Raw genomic sequence first — 4,486 nt, 5'->3', positions numbered from 1 at the left:
GCCTAGTGGTTTTCTTCCTTGCATTAAGAAGCCTTTCTATTCACTGGGCCTATGGCAATAGCAAAATGTCCTTGAGGTCTTATTCTGAGATCCCAAAATAGGTTTTTATTGCCTAATGGGGTCTACTGTTAAAATGGAGATTTGAACCCTAGACTTCAATTCCCAGAAGTCCTTGGTATTTCCCAGAATTCCCTATAATCTCACCTGAGTCTTCACCTGGGCAAGATCACAATTAGTATTTAAACTGGCTGTAACTCCTACCTGGGCCTCTTCCTCTACTTGGACATTGCAACATGTAGTAAGTAGGCTGTGGATGGGTTAATCAGCCCTAGGCATGTGGTTTATTATTTTCTTTATTCCTTGATTTCAAATAATCTTTAATAAACCTCATAAAATATAATACTTTTATTACTAGAGACTAAATTTAATTTTTATACTACAATGGGAGTCCACCCTGAGAAGAACAAATTAATTCTTTTCTCTCTACACAAAGCCAAGTCCAGAGCATGTCAATAAAAGAAATATCCTGGTACTATTGTCTAGAACAAGCATGGCTTACCTTTATCAAATAAACAGCACATACCTTATTCATACATAACCAAAAAATCACAAAGCAGTGTCTTAATTTTTCTTCTTTTAAGGTCTCTCCCCAGGAGAAAATGTCTTTCCTCTAGAATTCCCCTTTGGTAATGATGGTCACATGGATTTAAATCAGTATTTCACAAAGAATTGACAGGCACAAAATATCTATCTTTTTCTCTTTTCTACCTCTTTGGAAAAGTCCTCTTTGATTTTAATACTCTATTGCTCTAAAAAGAATCTCTAGGACAGCCAGGTGGTCCAGTGAATAGAGAGCCAGGCAGACTTGGGTTCAAATTTGACCTTAGATACATCTTAAGTGTGTGACAGTGGCAAATCATTAACCCCATCTGCCTTGCCCTTACTTCTCTTCTGCCTTAGAACCAATACCTGATATATAAGACAGAAGGTAAGGAAAGAAAAAGAAAGAAAGAAAGAAAGAAAGAAAGAAAGAAAGAAAGAAAGAAAGAAAGAAAGAAGAAAGAAAGAAAGAAAGAAAGAAAGAAAGAAAGAAAGAAAGAAAGAAAGAAAGAAAGAAAGAAAGAAAGAAAGAAAGAAAGAAAGAAAGAAAGAAAGAAAGAAAGAAAGAAAGAAAGAAAGAAAGAAAGAAAGAAAGAAAGAGAGAGAGAAAGAAAGAAAGATCTCAGTAAGCACAAGGAACTATTTAAAATAGCCCCTTTACTTTGAGAAACATTATGAATTCAATAAAACAGACAATGTCTTTCCCAGAATGTCTGCCTTATTCTTTTATAAGCACTTTTCATTTCTAGTCCTTTCATTGCAGAGAATCAAACTACTTTTAGTGCCTATCCCTCCTGGGTCCATGGAGAGTGAACAGGTCAGCAAATAAGGAAAGCTGAAGAGTTTCAGAAAAGTCCTTCCCCGCCCCCCTCAGCATTTCATTATTATTAAGAATTGATGTAGTCATTTGTACTTGACTAAGTCAATTGAGTTCTTTGTTTCTTGTAGCAACCCTCAGAGGTAAGTTAGAATTGTTCATTTACATTTATAAAGGCACTTATCACCATAGTACCCCCAGGCACTACGATACTAATACTAAAATATTTGAATAAAAACCTATTAATCACCTCTTAAATCTCCCCTAGGAATCAAGTTGGCCTCCCTTTCCCCCCATCTTACAAATGAAAGGTGGAATGTGTCTATAGAGATGTTACAGAGCAAAGATCTGAAGCAGAAATAAGTATGCTAGTTTCTGATCTTCTTTCCGCTGGGGGAGAATCTTTCCTCCTTCCCCAGAAGCACTTCTGGGAGTGTCAGGTATACGTGTGGCCCTAGTAAGATGTCTAGATGTCCTAAGTGGTTATCTAAAAGTGCCTTATGGGAAAGCTGAGAGAGTTTAGCCAGTAATTGTGCCCATTTCTTTCCGAGTCTATCCCAAGACATCTCAGTTAAATAGTCCCTAAGGAGTTGGACTTAGAGACCGCAACTCCTCCCCTATGATTTCATAAGAGGGGTGTGTCCTTGCTGGGACCTAGACTAAGCCATCACATTCTGCCCTGTGGCTGGACCCAGGTACTCTGAGTCCAACCCAGCTGCCCTGCTCTGGTTGTAGGAGAGTGCTGAGGTGAAGCCCGAGGTTCAGGACAGGTACGCTTTTGCAAGGATGCGAGACTCCAAAATTCCGCTTAAAATAAAAAGAGACCTCGAAATTGGGGGGTAATGTTGAACTCCGGGAGATAGATAGGAGAGAAGATGGCGTCTGGGGCTTTTACAGGATAGAGTTACAGGAATGGGGGGGGGGGGGGGGGGAGGTGAATCAGGAATGAGGTTGGGCGTGTTAAAGTGGAAATAACACAGAACTGCCATAGTGGTCAGAAAAGCCAAATCTTTAATCAGGAATCGGTTAAGTCCAATATTTGGCCCTTTGCTTAGTCTGGCGCCACAACTTTTACAGGGTTTACACCCTGGCCTCTGGGGACATCGCTGGAAGTGACACTGCTAGAGGAGGACTCCAAGGAACAAAAGAATTTGGGGGATCCCGGGACCCAGAAAGATGACTGACATTACCACAGCTACAAGGAAATGGGAGTGTTCAAAGGAGTGACAGGATACAACCAAGGTGGGGAAAGGAATCACAGCTGGAGACTAGGGTCTAAGAAAAGGGGCTACTAAAATGATGGTCCCTGTCCTGGTGAAGGTCTTCTTGGGAAAGAGTCTCTGATACAATGTGGAAGACTCCCCAAGACAAAAGGATATTTAGCATTTGCTTAGCCTCACCTAACTAGGATTGTCCTTTACCTTAGAGTCCATTATTCAGTCTGAAACTGCTAGCCTGAGATTCCCTTCAGGATGGATTCTCAGGGGAACAGGGAACAAGGACAAACTTTGGGGTCTCCAACTTACAAGCTAGCCTAAAACTTGGGGCTCATCAGATCTAACTAGGCTACAAGATTGGGGTTTCTAGGTTCCATGTTGACTAGGGGTATAATGAATGATCTGTGGAATTCAAGTGATTAAACTAGGTACTACTCCATGTTTTTGAGGGTGGAATTGGGAGATGCATATCTAATTGAAGATCTAGGGAATGTTCCTTTCAAGAATCAGAAAGGAATTTCCTATGTTCTTCATGGCCTGGGACACTTTCTGGGGTTTGGGAGAGTCTAGGGGGAAACCCTGGGTCCCATGCCACTAGAACTGATTTTTCTTACCTAGAAAGTCGTTGTTTTCAGATAAGAAGCAGGTCCGCATCCTGCCTCTAACAAGTCAGCCCAGTGAGATGCCTTAAGCCTGGAAGAAAATTACTTTATCTTGGAAGCTGGCTGACCTTCAAAACCCAAGGTTTAAGAAAGGTTTCAAATAGAAATTATTACAATTCAACAATCAGTTCTCCTACTACATGAAAAACCATCACAAAATAGTACAAAACCATCACAAAATAATGCCATCCACTGGAGCAGATAGCAAAACAATTGAAGAAGTTCTACCAATTAGAATATCCAAAAAAAAAAAAATCTTTCAGAGCTCTCTCTACAAGTGTGAAATATCTTAACTGAACTGAGAGGTCAAGAGGTAATTTCCAGAAGTTCTACACTGAAGTCCTTCCTGAAATTACCTTTGCCCAGAAGCAGTCTGGAAATCAGAGCATAACTTGTCTGCCATTTCCCAAAGTCTTTTTTGTCCCTCCAGAGAAAACAATCTGGAACTATGTGTGCCTCTCTAAAAGAGAACTCAACAAAGTTTCTCTTCCTCAGTGCTCTCACACCAACGCCACCACATATAATACTGAGCCATCATTCTCTTCATCAATTGGGAGAGTCTTATGCAAAATGCTTTACTTAGCCTTGAAATCCAGGTTATTATAAGCTTCCCTCTGTGCTACTTACAGGGCTTTGCATATCCCTATGGATAATAAATAGATAGCTAGATAACAGTTGATTTAAAAAACATGAATGAGTCTAGGCTAATCAGAGCTCCCTTCTACTGGCCAACTGTGGCAATGTAGCATAATGGATGGAAGACCAACCTTGTAGTCAGTAAGTCTCAAGTTCAAATTCTACCTCTGACACATATATCCACAGGCAAGTCACTTTGATTTTTGTTGCTCTCCAGAAGTTACAGAAGCGATGCTGATCTGCATTGGTAAAGAGAGTTTCTATACCTGAAGTTCTTTAGAGCAATCAAATCACATTTCTAGATCAAAATAAACATAAGAATTTATATCAAAACATACTACATACATAAAGTTTTACTGGAAAAATGCTGTGTCCAGACAATAGGAAATAAATGGGCTTTTATGATAACTGATGTAGTTATTTTACTGCTAATTGGCACAATGGATTTTTGTTGTTGTTTAAGTCATTTTCAGTCATGTTCAACTCTTCATGATCCCATTCTGTAGTTCTCTTGGCAAAGAAACTGGAGTAGTTTGCCCTTTCCTTCTCCAGCT

General features: G+C 39.9%; 1 long non-coding RNA gene across 1 annotated transcript; it reads left to right on the top strand.

The window, feature by feature from the left end:
- Window positions 1-2,047: 2,047 nt before the first annotated feature.
- On the top strand, window positions 2,048-3,678 carry LOC103100080 (uncharacterized). Its single transcript, XR_008913935.1, has 3 exons — window positions 2,048-2,187; window positions 2,495-2,659; window positions 3,270-3,678. It is a non-coding gene; the product is annotated as an uncharacterized LOC103100080 (long non-coding RNA).
- Window positions 3,679-4,486: the final 808 nt, after the last annotated feature.

The sequence above is a fragment of the Monodelphis domestica genome, chromosome 8 (genome assembly GCF_027887165.1).
Source record: "Monodelphis domestica isolate mMonDom1 chromosome 8, mMonDom1.pri, whole genome shotgun sequence".
Taxonomy (NCBI): Eukaryota; Metazoa; Chordata; class Mammalia; order Didelphimorphia; family Didelphidae; genus Monodelphis; species Monodelphis domestica.
This window is presented reverse-complemented; position numbering and strand designations above follow the sequence as displayed.